At 42.3% G+C, this 22485-nt stretch overlaps 1 long non-coding RNA gene across 1 annotated transcript; it reads right to left on the bottom strand.

Annotated features, from left to right (window-relative positions):
- Positions 1 to 244: 244 nt before the first annotated feature.
- Positions 245 to 21497, bottom strand: LOC112548001. The gene is made up of 3 exons (XR_003091810.1): positions 21363 to 21497; positions 1135 to 1302; positions 245 to 767 (listed from the first exon to the last, which is right to left on the bottom strand). It is a non-coding gene; the product is annotated as an uncharacterized LOC112548001 (long non-coding RNA).
- Between the last annotated feature and the right edge of the window lie 988 nt (positions 21498 to 22485).

Below are 22485 nucleotides of genomic sequence, written 5' to 3'. Positions count from 1 at the left end.
CCACAACAAACTGACTGGCCCAGATATTTGTGTGGTACCATACCAGATTTGCTAGTCGACAATGTGCTCCCTCAAAGAGGCAATATGAAAGACCTCTGCGGGTAAAATTTTCAAGCCAAAGCCTGACAAATAAGGTTCATGTCCAAATGGACACTGGTGAGATGTTTACGATCAACGAAGTGAAAAAATGCTTCTCAGGTTTCAACACTAAAACTTCTAACTTTCCAAGAAATACTGTGCAAAAGGCTTGGGGGCCTGCTTTTAAAAAAAAGCTCTAAGAACATTTTTGGAGATAATAGCTGGACCCTCACAGAAAACTACTTTGAGGCAAGCTGCTGGATTTATGGTAGGTGAAGTTATCTCTGTACATGCCCAAACAGCATATCAACATCTCTGAATCAAAGCAGTAATATTCAGTAAAACACAGTACACTGAAAACAAATCTTACTTTTATTACCAATGCCAGAGATGAATGAGATGTATGTAGTTATCCAGTCCATCTCCCTGAAAGTACTTTCTTCATATACTTCATTTCAGGCTCAACCATTTCAAGGAAGCCTGATCCAAAAGCTAAGACATCTCATGGTTCAGAAATTCACCATAGCTTTTTCCTAATCTCTCTTTATATACCAAATTATATCAACTTGGACAGTCTTTCTTGCTAGTGTTCAGATCCCTCAACAGTCTTTAGGGCAAAGCTACATATTTACGTCTTGTAACTGCTCCCCATAAGTCACTCCTTTTAGCTCCTTGATCATTTGGTTGCTCTGGTAAAACAAGGAAAGATTTTTACAATGACACGAATGCCCTGAAATTAACAGTCTAAAGGCATCGGCTCTCTGGCTTGAACTGCGGGCCAAAATCCAGTTCAGGTCATTACATTCCTCTGTGCAGGTTTAGCTGAATAAATACGTTTCACTTCCTGCCCCAAAACATTTTGTACTGTTGCAGCATGTTGCTGTTGAATGGTCACCACAGGGCGTTCAGGAAGATATTTTACAGAGGCAAGTGAAACCATTCTTATGTAATTTGTAAATATGTTTGAATTTCAGAGCCAAAGGCATCATTTTAAAGGATGAGAATGATGATTATGAAACAATGAAGTCTGCCTGGTTGCTGCTACCCAGCAGTTACCTGTGTTGACTGGATCACTGTAAGGTCATTAATGTAGCAAAAGCCTGCTCCCATAGCAGAGCGAAGGCCAGCAGTCCCAAATGTCAGCCTGCAACAGAGACGATCCCGCAGCTCTTTATCCTTCCCATTCTGTAACAGGTTTTCAATCTGCTCTTTTGTTTTTGGGTTCTGTAAAAGAGAAAGTGAAAAGTTTCAGTTTTGTTACCACCAGAGGAAAAGCAGAGCCACGCATTACTGCCTCCATGAAGTTAGGGCAAGAATTTTATTTAACATCTGTACAGGTAATAGCAGGAAGTCTGCATACATAACTAATGCTGTTTTATAATATTTTCTTGCAGTAGCTTTGCCATTTCTAGCACACTTCCTCTACTCAAATACCCTTACTTATACACGACTCGATTACAACAGCAGAATATATTTCAGAAAAATATTCCTTTCCAACAGCATGGCCTATCACCAGGTCCCCTTACAGTAGCTGATATCTCAAGGAATTTGTCTCGCCTACCACCACTATACAATATAACTTCTCATAAATTGTGGTTATGCAAATTGGAAATGTAGAGACCAAACAAGAAAAATGTTCAGTCTGGTAGTCGATGGGAGTCGGTCACCTAAAGATGTGGTTGGAAAATATACCCGCTATGCTATTAATTGCCTAGAACTAATGCAAAATTATTCCTTACTCTCATTTTGGGCATTTTCGTTTTGTTTTTAAAACTTGGTTTAGTCATGCTTTAAATCACACAAGCTGAAGGGTTAAGCAGCAAAGGCTATTATCCCTACCACCACACCAAAGGCTAGGACTGTCATTTTGATATTTCATATCCTTTGCCTTCTAGGCCTCTCCAAACAGGCTAGAGCAGTCTCTGAGCTTCCTCCTGTGGGGAAAGAGGGTCCACGTACATGAAACCTCCACAAAGAAAGAGAACGTGTTGCCTGCATTGCTAAAATGTTGGGGATTTCTTTTTACTACCCTCCAGGGCCTTTGGTTCCTGCAGAAAACATTTCTGATGTTAACCAGGGAACAGCGTAACGAGCCAGCTTGTGGTTATGTGTCCTTAACACCTTCTCCACAGCGTCAGTCACATATTGGATAAAGGGTCACAAACTTCCCTAAGCTCCCTCCTTGCTGGGATGACTCCGCTCATGGAGCAGTTTGGGTTCTTCTACAAATTTACCCCCCAAAGGCTTCAAAATTACCAGGAATTGGGGGGGTGGGGAAATGAACATGCTGATTTAGGAAATATCTTTCATAAGGTCCAGATGATCCCAAGAAACCACTGCATTGCTGAATGTTGCATGCTGCAAAAGCTGTGTCCCACCAGGGAAAAATGGGTCCCGCTCCAGTAGGAGCCTCTTACGACAATGCAACCGCTATAGCCCAGTTCAGAAGTTTCATGGGAATGATAAATATGGTCTTGAGATCACCTGTCATTTATATAATTGCCTGACAAAAAGCTATGTCTGCCCAACACTATGGCTAATATAAAGTAAAGGAAAGCAAAAGACTATGGGGTCTATGGTCATTTTCATTATACAGCACACAATGATTAGATATGGGGGGAAAATGCAATGGTACCACCTTTCCTCAAAATGTTATTTCTGAAATAAAGTTACCCACGTGTTTATTGATTACAGTGACAATTCCCTCTATTCTCCAAAAAAATTCACCGCCTTCAAACAATGGAAGCATACATGAATATTTCTGACTTGTGCATTTAAAATCCCGAACATAACACTGCACTAACAACAAAAAGCCTTATGGAGTTGTTGCGCTGAGTCTCGTTCCTTGTATGCCATATCTTCAAATGTTTAAAAACTACCAAACATTCACAGTAATAAGCATAGAGGGTAGTGCCTTTCCCCCCAGAATAGACTACTGGAGGTAACTATTAAGATAAGAAACAGATTTAAAGCTATTTAGATAGGTCCCAGGTGCCTTAATTACAACCTTAGTCTTTTAAACTAGACACAATCCCTTGTCAGCAGACTGCACTTAATTAGCCAATAGAGCGAACACATTGGCCCATCATGAAATAGGCACTTAGTGAGTGACTTCACTAGCCAGAACACTTGTATTCTGTATGCTTATCAGGTTCTATATTTTTCTGTTTGAAATAACGTTAGACTAAAATCAGTAAAATGCACATTAAAAGTAGATGCAGTGGTCTGGGGACAAGATAATATAAGATCCCAACCCAAGAAAACGTGTTAGTGTCAAAACAAAACAAAGAACAATAATAATTTTTAAAAATAATGGAGTAGCCTGGAAATCCTAGCGAATGATACCAATATAAGCTGGTACAATGCAAGTTTTAAGCACGCTTCTGTAGTAACACAAGTGTGGAAGAACTGTTGCAACTTTATCCCCGTTTCATTTAGGGTTAAAATTGCAGTGATTTAGCCCACTTGCATTGCTTATATGAGCATTTGTATTGCTAACAGTGCAACAGCTGATGTATTGCAGTCTGACGTATTGCTGACTGCAATAGCTGATGAAATATTCAGCTGCATTCCTCCTCCCTTTCAAAAAAGGTTGAAATGTATGCCTGTCTATAGACAAAGAGTAGCCAAATGATCAGACCAGCCAAAACAGGGATCTGTTAGGACAAAGAACTGCCCAGCTTTGACTGGACCATCACTGCTCAGTCCCAAATGACTGTCTGCCCCAATCACTTTCTTTCAGTCTCTTCACATCACTTGTACTTGCAACTTGCCCTGTGTCCTCTGCACTCACTTCCCTAGACTCTTTATCTAATTTTTTACTGAATAGAGATAACTTATGAATAGGGCAAATTACCTGCGATTTTGTGACTATCATATTGTTTGCTCTGCTTGTGTGTTACATCCCCGTCTCCTGAGCTTCGCTTTGTCCCTTCCGATTTCAGACTGCAAGGCAGGGATCGTCTACTTTAGTTTGGTTTGTGTCTAAGACAAATGGGGCCTGTGTTTATAGGTCCTTTGGTGCTAACACTAACCATAGAAATCACAGAATCATAGAAATTAAGGGCTGGAAGGACCTTGGAAGATGGAGTCCAAACCCCTGCTCCGGACAGGAATACTGCTGAGAACGTACTGCTGAGATGAAAGGATCATAGAATCATAAAGACCAGAAGGGACCTGTAACATCAGGGGTGGGCAAAATGCGGCCCACGGGCCAGATGCAGGCCCGCCAGGCCATTCTATCCGGCCCGTGGGGACCCTAAAAAAATGTAGAAAATCAATATACATCTGCTCCTGGCTGCCTGTCACACGGCCCTCGATGGCTTGCTGAAACTCAGTAAGCAGCCCTCTGCCCAAAATAATTGCCCACCCGTGTGTAAGATCAAGTCCAGTCCCCTGCCATGGGCAGGAGGTCATTGGACTCAAATGAGTTCAACGAGGTATTTGTCCAGCGTCCTCTTAAAGACCGCCTGAGATGGCGACTGCACACCTCTGCTGGGAGCATGTTCCAGATTCTAGTTACCCGTACAGAAAAGAAGTTTTTCCTTACGTCAAGCCAAAACGTTTCCTCAACTAGCTCGTGTCCATTGGTCTGCGTCTTCCTGGGGATGGGGGGTGCTTTTCTGAAAAGCTGTTCACCTAGGTCCTGGTGTTCTCCCTTGCCATACTTGTAGGAGACTACCAAGTCGCCTCTCAGCCTTCTTTTGCGCAAGCTGAACAGTCCCAGATCCTGAAGTCTCTCCTCATAGGGCCTGTCCCCCAGGCCGTTGATCATGTAGGTGATCCCGGCAAGAAGGGTAGTACTAGTACTGGCAGACAGAATCCAGGACCACTGTAAGTAGTTGATGGCATTCAGTGGGAAGAACATGAGCATCTTAAGCCAAATTCATCCCTGAACCAACACTGACCTCCATGTAATTAACCACAGGGATGAATTTCGCCTCATCGTCTAAGCTAAAACAGATGTGTAGTACTACATTTCCTCATGCTCGTTCTGTATTTGTAAAGCCTTCAAAATAGACAAGCTCTGAAGTCCATCAGTTATTTTTATCTTCCACAACAACCTACTGTACTTGGCTCATTTCCAATCAGTCTGCCCTCCCGCAGCAGGAACTGACGTTCTACATTTTTTACTTGCCTTCAGTGCTCTTTGTTTTCTAACCCTGGCTTTATTTTCTAAAGCTGTTTTTTCCCCCCAGTATTTTTTTCCCTTTTAGTCAATGCCATCAGTCCACCTGATTGATTAACTTTGAATGTTTACAATTCTGCAAGTGCCTGCTGTATGCCCTTGGTAGCATGACGGAGATAAATGTGACTGTTTGGCAGTTTGTCTTATAAAGATAATTAATCTGAAGTTGTCCAGGCCTTGCTTGCTTTCAAACCTGTAATTTGCCCGTGTCTATAAGAAACTACAAGTACACTCTGATCCAGATTCACAACTCCAGAAGCTGTGCATTTGAGACTAAGCATGAAGTTAGATGCAGCCAAGACATATGTTCATATCTTTCTGATCTGGAGGAAGTCTGCAAATGCCAAGATATTCCATCTTGTTGAGAAAGGTGACTGAGCTGATCTCTCAAAGGGAAAGAAGCAACCGTGAAAGATTTATTTTATTCATCAACTCTTTAATGCCAAACATTGGAGATGGTAGTGGCAGGTCCAAGAAAATTTAGGAAAATTTAGTAGCTAATTTTTCAGCTAAACCAAGTTGTTGTGCTTCTCCAACTCTCTTGAAAAGTGTATTTATTTAAGTGCTTATATGTAATAAATAGGCCCATATTTAGACCAAGGCTAGCTAAACAAATAGCTTCTTGATCTAAATTTGAAAGGCGTTTCATGCATCCGCACCTCCCAGTCAGCTGAAATGAATCCAAAAATCAGGCCACTCATATTTACCTTGCACATTGAATAACTTTTCAAGAACAAATGGTGCATGTTTGTTTGTACAGCTGCAATAACTAGCATTATTGGAAAAGCTCGTGTCTATGAACATCCATTATGTATGCAAGCAGAGAAAACTTTCAGCTAGAGACACTTCACTGCCTCGAGCATAGGAAAGAGGTTGGAATTATGTATCTCTGGAATATAAAGCAGCGTATACAATTGATTTTTTCCCATACATTAATTATTTTGCCCTGCATACCTTGGAAATCATGCAGGCAGAAAGCTCTCATCCTGCAGATGTAAAAATTAAGGGATGTAGAAACATGTTTCATCCATGCCATTTGACCAGGCTGTGTAGAATAAGAAAAAAAATGGGGCTGGTAGGGACCTATTTTGGTTGACTAATCCAGTGGTGCTCAATGTGTTGGCCCTGTGGACCAGATGATTGGTGCGGGGCTGGTCTGCAGGCTCGGTCTCTTGTGGGGTCAGTACGTCATTGGGCCCCATGCCACTTCAGCCCAGCCCCACGTGCACCATCTAGCGCACAGGGTCCTCCTCTTTACCTGTGATAGGTTAGGGTGTTATGTCTTGGGGTTGTAACATGGTTGACTGAAGTTTTGCTAACAGGTTAGACAACAGGTCTGTATAGGATGGTTTGGATCTGGATGATCCTTCTTTATGCAGGGGGCGCAACTGGACAACCCTTCCAGCTCTGCTTTTCTACAACCCAATGACTTGAAGAACAGCCTGGCAGAATGGCTAGGGCAGCGATTCTCAACAAACGATGCCATGAGATCCTTTCAAGGGTGTTGCAGGGTGCCGTTCAGTTATGGGTGCAAACACCAACTCCTGACTCACAAGATAAATCCGGAGCTTTCAAATACAAATTCCGAGTGTTAAAATCATTCCTCCCTGTTGTGGTCTTCCTGAGCCCTTTAAGAGAGAAGAACTGTTCTATTATTTTTTTTGTAATTAAAAAAAACGAATGAAAACTAAAAGCTGGTCGTTTCCAAGTAAGCCTCAAGTCTAACAAGGGAGAGGACCGCGTGGCTAGGGCCTTTTTCAGGCAAAAAGCTGTAGAAAGCAAAAATGCTGAAGCAACACAGTGCAGGTGGTGCTCTGTAATTTATTTTAGTTATAGGAAAAGGTAGGATGGGAGGAGAAACCTTTAGAGAGACAGAGAGAAAGAGAGACAAAACTCCTTGTGCCCTCTGGCAGTAAAGCTGCAGTTAAGAGGGTAGAGCCAAGCCCCGTCCATCCAGATACTTGATTCAGTGGACCATGCTCAGGCAGACTGATGATCCACCAGGCAAAGGACACAGGCTCCTCTCACACACTGCCGGCTTCTTGCCAGCAAAAAATATCAATGTGTGTGGATCACCAAATGGTTATACAGCTGCAGCAAGAGCAAAATCCGTGATCACCCTCCTTTACCGCATCAGCTGGTAGTTTCCACTCCTACATCAGCAGGGCACAGAGAGAGCCAAAACAAAGCTTTTGGGGAAATAGCCTGAAGGAAGGGTTGGATGAGCAAGTCTTATTATAACGCTAATTCATTGTCCCCTTGGTTTAATAGCATGACATGAGAGTAAGGACAGACAGAAAGCTGAAAGCAGTGGCCTGGCTCAGCCCAGCCCCGCACTCCTGGGGTCTCCCTGGAGTCTGGCTGGGAGCCTGGGGCTGCTGGGAAAGAGTCTGCTGCAGGCCTGATCTGGCCCGTGGGCCGGATGTTGCCCACCCCTATACTAAGTGTTTCAGCACTGACCCAGGCAAAAATCAGAGGTCAGCCCCTTAAAACACCAGCTGTTTTACTTACTTCTGTGGCACTGTAAGGCCATATCAAAGGTACTATATTAATACAGCCTTGCAGTGGGCAAATACAAGTCAATTTTACCTAAAGTTCAATGCTTATTTCCTCACTTTATAGTCAGTTGTACTAATTTGGAACTTAATGAAGAAGGGGCTTGACTGTCTTCTTATTCGTTTTCTGTTTGTAATGAAAGGAGAGAAAAAAGCTCGTCTCTTCAGACTTCAAAAGCTGCCTCAAATCATGTCTGTCTTTTGAGGGTTAGCAAGAACACAATCATGTATCATCATTACTAATTACCACTAGTCTCTCATCACTCTACTGCTCTAATCTCTGTTTATGTACATCCACATTTATAGCACAAAGTGCTTCTGATTCTAATAGTGAGCAAACTACTCTATCCTTGTCATTTCACTTATAGGGTTTTTCGATTACATACAATTACTTTAACTGTGCACACAACAGAGTGACCCAAGTTTACCTTGGGGGGGGAAAAAAGGAACAGCCCTTAATAAAAGTTGTCCAAACTTTCAATATCACATGCTTGATCCATGCAGTCCTTGAAGGATACTTCCATGTTACAAAGTGCCTTGTAGTTAATTCAAGACATATTCACTAAGTTTCTGTGAATCAGCAGAAAATCAGCTCGAGGCAAAAAAAGGTCCATGCTTTTATACTGAAAGCATATGAAGTCTTTATACTCTGTGGAGTCGCGGAGCAGAGAACACCCTAAACTGGGTGTTGTATAATGATAACCTTTTGCCAGCTTGCTGGGTTAAGCAGAAGCCAAATCTTAAGACTGGCTCATCTACAGGCAAATCCAACTGTAAAGCAATTAGTGCATAGTTACAAAAAAATAATTTTGATTACAGCCAAAGAACTCAACAATATGCATACGCTGAATATAAAATCCCATTGCCTAGAGCATGGAGCTTAAAACAGGGTCCTAAATGGAGGTTAAAAAAAGGCAACTGGAATGTGAAAGATGAGGGTGAACACCACTGACATTTACCATAAAGAGGTCAGCCAGCTCCCAGGCCAGCCCGGCCCGACACAGCTCCGCGTCCAGCACTGAAAACCAACATACTCTGCAGAAAGGATGTTTCTCCAGAAAGATAAAAATGGCATAACGTTGCTTTTCTCCAGTCAAAACCAAATCTTCCTTTATTAGAAAGGAGCATAAAGCAATGCAGATCCTGAAAGGTGACCTAATGAAATAGTTCAATCACTGGGACATAACCTCTGAATGGTAAAAAGAAAAAAAAAATGTAACAGGCAATTTAATATTGCCTTTTTTAAAATAGCTCACAAAATATAGCAGTTTATCTGAGCATGTGGCCACAGGTAACCTGTTCTCCATGACACTGCTGACACTAGCAATAGTTACAACTACTGTGAGTTTAGAGCATGACATCCTGCAAGAGTAATGAAGTTGTATAACTAAGTCACAACATTAATGCATATTTTACCAATAAACAGAATGTGGGCCAAGTGTTTACTGGGATCTATATAATTCACGCATAACCAAGACAGACAGCTAGCCAAAAATGCCCCAGTTAGAATCTAGCCTATTAGGGCCTTATTCAATAAATCAGCATTTCCAAAAAAAAGTAAAGTATATTTTTTGAAGTTATGAATTAAAGGAGAGGAAGAGGAGGAAAAAATCCCAGCTATCAACAGATATTGATATGGATTCTACATTTAGCATTAAAATCCCACAGCTAAAAGGTCATCATACCATTACACCAAATTTATATAGTGACAGCAAGACAGAGAGAGAGCAAAGGAAGATTAGTAAAACTATGCATCACTCCATTTGTGAGACAAGAATCCAAGTAAGCATGAACTCAGACTACAGACACAGCTGAAAGAGACTCAGATGAGCTCCAACCCTTCACTAATTACAATCCTTCTACAAGAAGATTTATTTTTAAATGCATTACTTTAAAATTAGATAAGACCTTTCATACAACTAACCTAAGAGCTGGAGCAAGCGCACAGAATCATGCTCTCCAGGCTATGGGAAATAAGGGAGATGCAGACACAGAAATGACGTTAATACCAAACTCGATTAGTTTAAAAACTGAAGGTCAGAGTAATTACAGTAAAACACAGATGTACAATGAAGTGCCTCCTCCTAAGAGTCATCACCATTGCTGTGACACAGTGCCCCATTACTCACAACACAAAGGCCTAGAATACAAAATAAAGGAATTCTCATTGTCTTGGAAATGTAGAACTAGTTTGAATTATTTCTGATTTTCTACTATATTTCTACCTTTCCTGAAACCCTTTATTACAGTTTCAAGCAGAAGGCAGGCCGGGGTAGCACCTTAGAGGCTAACTCGTTCGAAAAGCATACACTTTTATAGGTACCAGCCCATGCTATTCAGTCACAGTCAGAAGCCAGATGGGGTAAAGAAAGCTATTTTTGTTCAAAGGCAATACCCTACCGTGCACAATAAGAGAGGGCAGCCTGCTCACCACTATCTAACTCAGGGGCGGGCAATTATTTTGGGCAGAGGGCCACTTCTTGAGTTTTGGCAAGCCATCGAGGACTGATTAATATTAATTTTCTAAATTTTTTAGGGGCCCCACGGGCCTGATAGAGCGGCCTAGCGGGCCACATCTGGCCCCAAGGCCGCATTTTGCATATCCCTGATCTAACTAGAAGAGAAAAAAAAAATCCCTGCAAAAGATGAAGCATCCTTGCAATGGGATCTGTGCACCATCCTTGTGAAGTTAAGATATCCCAGGTATAGGCAACTTTTCTTTGCAGATTTTTCAATCAGACCAAAGGTTTCAAACAACCTAAGAGATAGGGAACAAAAATATTTTGGGGATATTCTTTGGAAGCTGAATGGAAAACAAGATGGGAAGGGAAAAATCCTTTTGGGGGGAAAAAAAGTAAGACAAAATTGTTAGGGGAGTTTCATAAACCACAAGTAAGAGCCACCAGAAATATGCAGCCTTGAATCAACATTTCTATGGCAAAATGCAACACATCGGTTTGTCTGTAAATTAATACTGCACTCCGCATCAAAGTCTCCACAGAAAAAGGTGATTTCTTTTAGACTTCCCATGCAGCCTGTGTGCTGGTCTTGTAAATACATTTGCAGGGAATGGAAGCCGGAAACTAAAACAGGGGAAACCGTTCTTAGATTTCACAGAAGTAGATCCCTTTCAAAAGGTTATGGAGGTCTATTAACATCAAGACGCTTTACGGGTTTCGAGCTTAAATCAGAAGACACTCTGAGGTATGCACATTGATAACTGACCTTCTGTTTCACCCTGCTGACCAAGCAATGCTCAAGATCCAATTTCAAGTAGACTCCAATAAGCATGTTCAGAAAATCCTTTACCATCAACTCAGTGAAGGAAATAATGCTTTACATAATTGATAGATATGCTGCTTGACTGCGTGAGTTAGGCTGTGGGATTATCTCCTTAAATAGGCACTTTGTTTTGAGCTTTATTCTAAACTTGGGAGCATGCAAAAGTTAGCATTTTATAGGAAAATGTACCAAATGATGCAAGTGGCTGAGTGAGGATGGTTCAGAGCCATGTCTATATTTGAAAGACATTAGAGATGGGAATCACGCACTGTTTGTGTGTTCTTGTGAATGCTTTTGACCACCTTGCACATCCAGAGTTTATCCCAGGGGAGGAATACACTGGATGTTATAACTTTGCAAAAAACTGAGTGCAGTGTTTGGTCTATAGACTGGGCACTCCAATACATTATGGTGCAATAAGACTCGGACTCAAGGGAAGCAGACGCGCACATTTCTTTTTGCAATACAAAATGATTTTGTTGAGTTACACCAGAACGAGCAGAGGCATAAACTGCATCCTTTCCCTAACATACACATCAGGGTTGTGCGCCCACTGACGAAACCCTCAGAGTCACCTGTTCTACCAGATCCCAGGAACTTGTGACAATCCCCAGCAGCAAAGTGCACGACATCTTCAATTCGATCCCAAAATGGCAGCATTCAGTTTAATCTCAGTCCCATAGCTCTGTTAAAGATGGAGTACCACAAAACTGAATTTCACTTTCAACATACTGCACAATCCCATTCTAAAGATAGAAATGGACTGTAAAAAAATGACAGAAAGCTGGAAGTTTTTGGCAGGCAGTTGTGGGTGGGGGAGAGCTTTTGGCACCTGAGAAAGGAGAGGCAGCTGGGGAATTGTGGCCCGTCACATTAGCTGGGTGTTTCTGCTATTTCACTACTGATCATATTAAATTGCATGTTAACTGCCATGATCAGGTGTCCAAACTAATCCTAACAAGGTAGTTCATACCTCTCCCAAATATTGTTCCTAGCTTTCTGCAGACATTTCAGATCACTGACCATGTTTGGTTTTATCCCAACGACATGAGCTGGAAGATTGTTTATTATTCAAAGTTCATTCTGGGAGCATAACTCTATAGCAAAGAGCGACTTTGCAGGAAATTTCACAGCTACAGGTGCAGGAGCCAGATCCACACTTGTGGCAGACCTATGGATGTTTTTTTACCATTTCCAAATGGAACAAGGATCATCCCCCAAGACACAAAATAATTCCATTCTGCAGTATATGTTTAAAAAAACCCTCTGGAACAGCAGGGAACCTGGCATTCATGCTGCACAGTTAAGTCATCTAATACATAAAGCATTATGCTGGTAAGGCCACTTATACAAAGTTCTTGAGTTACATATTCCATTGCCCCAATAAAAATAGAAGCATCTGTTTATTTTTCAGTTATCAATATGCCAGCATTTCCACCAATACAGTAAGTAGCTAGGTAATGTTAAACAGAAAAGATTCACCCTTGTATTTATAAACATACAATTTAAGAACTATACTAAAGACCTTTGTTTGCTACAGAGATCTGTGATATCCAGTGAGTAAATGTTCCTAGGACTTTCTCCAGTTTCATTTTGTTTGCTCTCCTGTCTCTCATCCTGTGCTCTTTAACTTGCCCATTGTAAGTGGTCACAAAGCTCCATTGTAGGTACATGATACTAGGCATATACGTGTCCCAAGCTAAGTACAGACAGTCAAAAAGCCTGAGGTTCAATTGATTCATTCTTTGCAGGTTAGTCTAAGATGCAGAGGTTGAATCAATACGCAAATGAACACACATTCACTTTTGATTCAAGAAATGCAGCCACATGCCTGCAGTGGCTCAAGCCAGAAGCTGGGGGGCGGTAAAGCACGGGTCTCTGGCATGTAGCCAGCATGGGCTGTGTGTTCACTTCCTCTTTCTGCTGCCCCCCAAGATCTCTGCGATTTGCAGTCCAGAATCACACTAGCAGGACTCTACAGGGTTGCTAATCACTTTCTCTTCCTGCTTCTAGATGCCTCTGGGATTTATAGTCCACAGTCACCGCCAGCAGTAAGCAAGCAGGGCAGGGCAGCTCCATACTTGGGGTGGTTTAGCCCCCTTCCCTGGCCCCAGGCCCAAGCAGAAGTTTGCCTGGGAGGGGCAGTGAGCAGACAGCACAGCCCAGCCCAGCACAGGATGCTAGGGGACTGTGATTGAACTTGAACCAGGAAGGGGTCTGAGACAGAAGGTTACATAAACCGGTCTGACCTAAATCAGTTAAATCTGATACTACATTCAACCAGGTTTATCTTAAACCATTTTCAGCCATTTTGAAACTGGTTTATGTGCACTGAACATCTATTACAGGTTTAAACTACTTTCTGATCACTTAAACTGGTTTGTGTGTAACTTCTGTCCCTAGCCACAGAGTTTAGTCATCTACTCTCATAAATGCAACATTTCATAATTACCCAACTGACATAGGTTTTGCTTCTTTTTTCCTTCCCCTGAAAAAAGAACAGCAATCTTTAAAGAGGCAACTCAAATTTAGACTAAGAGGAAAAATATTTAAGTTTTAAAAAAATGGAAATGGTTGTTTTAAACCGGGGTGCTCAATCCCCAGCCCACAGGCCAGAACCAGCCATCAGCACCGTCTCACCCAACCCACAGGGTTCCTCCCAGGTCCTAAAGTTGGGCAGTGGGGGAGTAGTGGCTCTGCTCCCCTGCTGCCAAATTTCTGGGCTTGTGGGGAGCCCCATGGGCCAGAAAGTGCAACTCTGTACATGGATCAGGCATGCAGAGCAGCATGGGCCCAGTGCTGGTGGCACAGGATGCAATCCCAGTCTAGGACAGCAACATGGAGCCCCGGGGTCCAAACCCAACACTGGAGGCCCTGGGGCCTGATCCCAGGAGCTGGGCAGAGGCAGCATGAGGCCACTGTGCCCAATCTGTGATGCAGGGGCAAGCCAAGGCCACGCAGTCTGATCCACGTATGCAGGCCAAGTGGAGATAGCCTGAATGTTGTATTGGCCCTCATGCCAGGATCAGGCCCTGTGCTATCCCATCACCCCTCATCTGGACTGTGGAGGCAAAAGTTAGATCACCACTGTCTTAGACAATTAAGGGAGAGAAAGTCCCTGTCAGTGTAAAACTGTCAAACAAGTCAACATGGTCCACAGTTTTGCTTACAGACACCTTGGTCTGCTTAGTTTCATGGCAAACAATCACCATTAAAAAGCTTTTATTAAAAGATACAAAAAAGAAAGAAAAATATCCTTAGAAGCTAGACAAGATTCCCTGAAACAGTTGTTGCTGTCTTTGTTATGGAGTTGAAACGGAGAAGAGTTGAGAGAGAGTGCAAATGCAGCCCGTCTTTGGCGCTGGCACTCAGCACCTCATTGCTGGAGACAGACTGGCATGGCATATCATCATGGCAGCCACCTGAAGACCTGGCGGACCTGTACCAGCATCAGGCCAATTATGATACCGCCTTTAGCTGCCTCTCTGGTCATACATGTAACTAGTTTTGCAAAAAGACCTGTACCAGCATCAGGCCAATTATGATACTGCCTTTAGCTGCCTCTCTGGTCATACGTGTAACTGTAGTTTTGCAAAACGTATAGTCTTGGCTAATGAAACCAGGGAAGGAAGATCAAGCTGATGAAAGCTCAACAGGGTCATGACCAATCTGTGGGTCACAACAGGCAGTTACAATAGCGGCTGTGGCCATAAAGTTTATTCATGGCTTCAGTGACAAATTCAGGACTCCCAAAAAAAGAACAACAGGCAGAACAGTCTATCCTCTCAGACATTTCAACCTCACTGCTGAACATTTCCACCATACCAATTTTTCTTCATGCAGCCCCCTACTCCCCTGGGTTACCACACTGGATATTGATACAGTCTTTGGGTGCAATCAGTAGGCCAATGTTTGGACTGTTTTTAGTCTTTAATCTTTGATTTTGGTTGACTTTCAAAAACCATTTCATGCAACACAATACAACTGGACAAGTATAGAATTCTATACAATATTTCAATTTCTGCTACTATTCAGCCTTTTGAATTTAATTCTGAGAACAAAGATAGCGCTTCACCTTTGATCACAGTGGCCGTGTCTACACGAGACGCATACTGCACAGTAGTAACACGCTACTGCGCAATGTTACCAAGGAGCCGTGCAGGGCCAATTACTGCGCAGTCATTTAGTACAGGCAGTCCTCAACTTATAACATTTTGAGTTACAATGTTTCTCACTTACACCATTTATAAATTGACACCCTGCTTCAACTTTACAACACCAGTTTCGACTTACAACGCTTGATCTGATGCAATGCCACGTCAGCGAACAAGTTCACTGCATTGCCCATCTCCCTGGAGAACATCTGTCCAAACTTCCTTGGAAACTTTCTTTAAGAAAGCAGACGAGGCTCCAGAAAAACCTGCAGCCAAGACTCCTGAGAAGACTCCAGCCAAGAGCCCTTCAAAAAGTCCAGCAAAGTCACCTCAAAGAAGTCCTTCCAAATCAATATGATTGCTATTTACAATATAAATATTTTAATGTAGCTATATTACTCATCTATAATTGATCAAGTACAAAACTGTGGAGTATTTTTGGTGAAAATAGGGTATCGGGCCTTGGTTCAGGAACCAACCCCCCATTTATAACATTGCTTCTTAAGAGAAAATTGGTTCCAAGTTACAACGTTTCAACTTAAGACGCGGTTTTCAGGAACCGATTATCTTAAGTCTGAGGACTGCCTGTACTTGGGTATGCAAGTACTAAACGACTGTGCAGTCAGCATCTTGTGTGGATGCAGCCACAATCCCCTAGAACCAAGTATATTAGCAAGTTTTCATCAAGGGGTAATTATGGACTCAGTTATTACGTATCAATTAAAATTAGTCACTTTTTTTCTCAGAAATAAAGCAAATATTACACATGCTTGTCTTAGACAAGGAGACATTTGTCCCTACACTTATAGACTGCAGCATACAATACAGTATGGCAATGTACTCTTCAAACCTTTGCATGGTTCTGACTCGAAACATAGCATCTACCAATATAAACATAATTTTTAAAATTTTCAGGACTGACTGCTAACACAGATTAGTTTCCTAAATATTGCATTACCTCTGGTCTGCATATTCCCTGTTGCCTTATTTGCAAAGGTATTTTTGCTGCCCTAGAATCTACCTGGGTCAGCTATTTCCAGTCTTCCAGTTTTGTTCTTTTCATTTGATTTCCTTTTGCGCTTTGCCTTTATTCATAAACTTCTTTTAAACTATGACAATATATTTTGAAGGCACTTATACGTTTTGTCTCTGGCTTCTAGACATAATTATAATTGGAGGTATTTTCTTTTGTCCTTTGAGAAGCCCGCTTGAAATGCTTTCTAGGAACAAGTCTATAGTAAGCCCTACTATCAGTCTTTAGACAATCAGCATGTCATTGCACCCATTTTAATTGCATCTGCCAACAGAATTTTATAGCAGGAAAGAATATGGAAATAATATGCAATGCACGACAGGTGCTCACCTGTTTTGTATCTGTTGAATAAGCAAGAACACCATGGATCACAGCAGTGAGCATTATGTAGGCACACCCCTGCACCAACATGCAGCCCCCTGAAGTGACTGGGAGTCTTTGCAGAGGTCTGCACGTCCAGAATTACTGCAGAATCGGGACCCCAGTGAATTTCCTGTGTGTTGTTCAGGGACTTGCTTTGCAGTCTTGATACTGCAGAGCACTTAATTCTCTCAGGTGCAGGATGATATCTGTATTCCTGCTTTGAAGATCCCCTACTTATCAACCCTTATGACTTTCTATTGCATGCAATCAAGAGATAAAGGTCCAGTGAGCCTGATGAAAGAATCAGATGTTCCCACCACACTGCAGGGACTCATTAGCAACCAACCTGCAGCTTGCCAAGGAGAGCAAAAGCATTTATTTTTAGATGCTGGTTGAAAATTTAACAGCTCAGGGAGGTTCTGTGCTCACCCTAACTACTACAACTTTCCAACGAGAGTTATATGATGCCTCCCTTTAGGCCAACGTGTTTTTATGAAGTTGCTGCAAATCCTTAGTGAGCTGTACTACTGAACCTGGAAAATTCCAACAGATGCGAAGCTGTGATCTTGCTGAATCATCCTTGAAAGCCTCCAGCTCTACATAATATATGACCAGGTCCTTTGGTAACAAGAACCACATAAATGTTATATCAGCTCTTCAAAAACGGGCCTTATGCATCTCTGAGGCTCTCTCTACACGTTATATTTATAGCGCAATTGCCTGGTTCATGACGCAATAAATTTAGACCGCCTACATGTGCCAATTTAGCTACCCCACCTTAAAAAGGTTCAACCAGCTATAACGTAATTGCTTGAAAATATGTAATAACTTTATAGCTGGTTTCTATACAGCTTTAATTTGCATGTGTGGGCAGTCTGTGGAGAGATGGCAGCTACTATGATCTCCCAAGTGCTGGGGAGCACAATGCATGCCCTGGGCTGCGAGATTGCAGCCAATGTAGTCTCCCAGCCACAATGGTATGGGGATGCTTCATGCACGCCCGCAGCTAGAAGCACCCCATGGTTGCAGGGGCCAAGAGTCCCATAGCTGACGGGGCTCTTGGTCCTGGCTGCAAAGGAGCACAGCCAGGACCAAGAACCCCCACTGCTGATGGGGCTCTTGGTCCTGGATGCACCTCGTGGGCAGCCCGGACCAAGAGTCCTGTACCTAATGGGGCACTCGGTCCCAACTGTGCACGTGGTGCAGCCAGCACTGAGAACCCAGTCAGCTGCGGGACTCTTGGTCCCAGCGGCCCATGGCCTCTGCGGCTGGGAGCCTGCTTCTTGCCGATGCAGGGGAAGCCCAGAATTGGGCTCCTACTATATGAGCAATAAGGTGCGACTGGACCCCACAGTCATGCCTCCTGCCATGCACATGTGGCAAGGCAGGAGGCACAACGGCATGGATCACACATTAGATGCAATCATGCCTTTCTTTACCTGCACGTATAGAGGGGGCCTAAGAAACAAATGCAGCATTTTGCACTAGAAAACCACAGAATTAAAATAAATAGCCTACTGATTCACAACTGAGACCCCAATCCTACAATAAGCCCCATGAAAGAGACGTCTTGCTCAAAACGCACCTGCCAGTGACAGTTCGCTATACATGCCTAAACTCACTCTTGGCAGGGAAGGGGAAGAACAGTAAAGTGAAAGACAAAGATGAAAGGACAAAGATGGGACCACGGAGAGGGAGACATGGTCACAGCACAAAAGACTAGAAGTTTTAGTCCACTACTCTGTCTAGAGATGAGAATTAATATAATGGAAAGGGATTCTGCCCTAGTGTATACATTTAAAAACATTTTTTTCCGGAAAAAGTAAAATTCGACACATGGCAACAAAAGGAAAAATGATAAAAGGAGAGAAGAAAAGGAGAGAAAGAAAAAGGAAAGATAAAAGCAAAGTATGGAGTAACAACTTGTGTTAGTCAAAATTTCTTTTGTGCATAAGTCTGCATTTGATGCTGCTTTTGGGAAAGCATAGTACCCCCAAAAGTGGGGTAGGGGAAGCAGCAGCACAAATTGTAGCTTATCCTTCCTGAAGGACATAACCAGAGTATCTGTTGATGTACAAAAAGAATTAGATGCAGTCACCAGCAAATTTAGAAGCCCTAGTATTAATATTGTTTGGATAACCATCCAAAAGGACTGCAGCTGTGTGTTACGCAGCACCCTGAGAAACTGTTTTTTCAAAAAACAGAGATGGCAAATAATCCTTTCCAACAGCATTAGAGAACAAAAGCTTCCCTGGCATGCGGACACAGTACAGGTTTTTCTTTGATCAAATGCCAGAGCCAGTGGAAAACCATCACAATTGCAGGAGTTTAAATCACAAGCAAAAAAAAAAAAAAAATCCCACAAACATGAAGATCCAGAGGGGTTTTTTGATCGTTTGTTTTTTAATGTAGTAAGTTAAATTCAGTTCTCTAAACGTTACTGGAACATCTTTAGTTTGAATTCTATTGCAAATCTTATCAAAAAATATTTTCAAGTAAAATCTATTATTTATTTATCATTTATAAAGCTAATCTTCAATGTTTCTCACAGATTTCATACATTTCTAGGATCGGAAGGGACCTGGCAGATTACTGGGTCTGACCTCCTGCTCCGGGCAGGAAAGGCCCCCGCTCCTGGCAGAAAAGAGTCCTGAGGTTAGGTAACCCCAGCCAGATGCCTGTCCAATCTCTTCTTGAACACCTCCAAGGTAGGGGAAAGCACCACCTCCCTTGGGAGCCCATTCCATATTTTGGCAACCCTCACTGTAAAGAATTTCTTCCTTATGTCCAATCTAAATCTATTCACCTTCAGTTTGTGGCCATGTTCTTTTACGTAGCATGTTTTGAGAATAGCTAGATCGGTAATCATGGAGAAACTCCCTTCATAGTTTGTTAAATGCATTCAGTGAGATGTCAAAGGAATGCTAGTATTGCCAGGAATTATTTCATTGCTTCCCTTCCAGCCACCACTCTCACCCATTTCAATAATTTTAATTTCATTTCTGCAAGAATGCCATAAACACCCACTGTGCGAGAGGCAAGCAGTTTTTGTGACATCTTTTATTGGCCCAACTGTATCGTTGGGAGAGAGGTTGAACAAGCTTTTGGATAGACCTGAGGAAGGGCATTATGTGCCCAAAAGTTTGTCCAGTTTCTTTCCCAAACATAACAGTTGGTCTAATAAAAGATACCACAAAGAACCTCTTGAATCTCAGACATTTCTTGGATCACCATAATTACAACACTTCACACGCACTATTAACTCCCACTGGCTTTACTAGGAATGGTTGAGCTTAACAAGACGGGCCTAATGTTTGGATTTTAAAATTGCCATGCACTTACATCCCAAAGTGCAGTCGCCTGGGTATTTCAGAATTAGCAAAGTGAAACTAACTGTGGCAAGTGGGAACAGAATGGTACTGACTATCCCAGTCTCCTCAAATGAGAAATTAAAAAAGGTTAGATTTAATAACTGTCAGTGTAAAAGTATTAAAATATACGTTAATAAAGTAAGGTATTATTACTAACACAGGTCAGGAACTTATAAGTATACATTTAGCCAGGAAATAGTCCTTTTAATGAAAAAGTAGCTAGACAATCTCCAATGCTAGATTAATGACTGTGGGCTAAGATTCACTCTTACTCTTAATATTTTATAAAAAGTTACTGAATTATGTAGCCCTTCTGCCATCTAGTTATGGTACACTTGTGTTTAAAAAGCTGCTTGCTAGAAGATGAAACTCTCTGAAGTCCATGCGTTTAGTCATTAGTATTAAATATAAAAAGTCAAGATGAGGAAAAATCATATGGGCTTCGTACGATTCAAAGTAAAACATCTTTTAGAACCGTGGCTAATTGCATTTCACCTTTAAACCCAAATTATTTCAATAGAAGGGATTCTTTACTTCCTATCTTAAATAGACAGGTAAATAGGCACGTGAACGCTATGAAGCAGATGCCATGTTTCAGGTGGCTGCATTTAATACTACACAAAATGTTCTCTTGACAAAACTTGGTGACGTCTGAATTGCTCATGTAGGATTCTGAAATCCAAGAGAGGCCCAATTCTGCAAAAAATGTGCGTAAGCAATTTGGTCCTCAGTGGGAGACAAGTCTGTGAAGGATCAAGCCCTCACAAAGTAACGGATACATCAGAACAAATTAACGGTCCATCTGGCCTCCTATCTGTGACTAAAGTGAACGCGGGATGCCTTCAATTACCCTATCCAAATGCCATGATGCGTATAATGATGTATCCTGCAGAGAAATTTCTTAATAGCCCCAGCTAGTGGCAAGTTTCTGCTTTGAAGTATTATGCAGCTTTTATTATTTTTAGGACATTCAGATGCAAGTGAAATCACTATTCCTACAGATGGCTAATCTTTCCAACATGCATGCAGCAATAGAGAAGACCTGCTTTCAAATGCATTTCCCCTTTTCAAAATGTTTGCCTTTAAGACCGGATGCCTACTCTTGGAACATGCAAATCGTGATATGAAGGAGCATTTCTTACAGTGGTTCTTTGGCAATTCGGGCCAGAACGATTCTCTCTGATAATTATTTGTTCTCTCCTCCACAAAAAAAAAAGGCAATACATTCAGCAGTTCGTCTGCTGGTCAGTGCACTCCTCACTTCCCCCATCATACTGCTGTATAATTGGCACATAATAGCACAATCAAGATTACAACATACTGTTTACCAAGACTTACACATGCCTCACTCCTTTCCTCCCAGACTCAGATGCCTACAAATAACACTGCCGTCCTGTCTTGTTTTAACCAGATGGTAGCCAGCTGGTTTTCGAAAAACAGTTACCACCCCTTTCTCTATTTTTCTTCTGCAGGGACCCTCACTCAGTCTCTCATCTGCAAAATGGCCCCTGCAAAGGGGAATATCAGATGGAAGGAGGGAAAAAAAGGGGCCATCAGGGCACCTGTTCAGGGGCTCACTGGCAAAAAAAACAACACAAAGCAGGAGAAGGTCAGATAGGACTGCACCTTATAAACTAACCACGGTACATACAGATACGTCTATCAATCTACAGATGGCAGATCTTTCACTTGATATAGATATCTATATAGAGAGATCTCTCTATATACACAGATGTAGTTTAATAGCTACATAGATGGATATCTACATACACATATAGACATTGATATATGTATAGAGAGATAGATCTCTAGGTATACACATCGGTATCTATATAAACAGGTCTCTCTACAGATAGAGATAGAGATAAATAGCTATGGATATCTATATAGACAGACCTCTCACTCTCACTGTTGTGGTATTGGGCTGGACTCCTGCCTGCCATGTGGGAGACCTGGGTGTGATGCCTGGACCTGCACATCACTACAGCCATATGGACTCAGTCCTGTCCTGGGATGCTGCCTGAAGAGGGGACGGAGGGTGTGAGCAGCCTCCCCTCCTCCATCTTCCTGCCTAGGCAAAGGTGTCGACCGTCCGGGTGACCTCTCACGCACACGCCACGATCCAAAAAGATCAATGGCTGCCTACTGGATCTCCCTCTCTCTCTCTATTGACATAGCTATCCATACCTAACTATATAGATAGATCTCTTTAGATGCAGATATCACTCTACAGATCTCTCCAGACATAGACAGCTGTATCTGTCCATATAGACACACCGCAACCCCCACCCCAGATCTAGCTATACAGACCCTCCCCACCAGATCTATCCGTAGAAAACCCCTCCCACAGATCTACCCGTACAGACCCCTCCCCCCATCTCTCCATACAGACCCCCCCACACCTATGCGTAGAGACCCCTCCCCCCAGATCCATCTGTACACCCCCGATCTATCCATACAG

Source organism: Alligator sinensis, unplaced genomic scaffold (assembly GCF_000455745.1).
Source record: "Alligator sinensis unplaced genomic scaffold, ASM45574v1 scaffold1931_1, whole genome shotgun sequence".
NCBI lineage: Eukaryota > Metazoa > Chordata > Crocodylia > Alligatoridae > Alligator > Alligator sinensis.
Note: the sequence above shows the minus strand (reverse complement) of the source record. Positions and strands in the feature narration are given on the sequence as shown.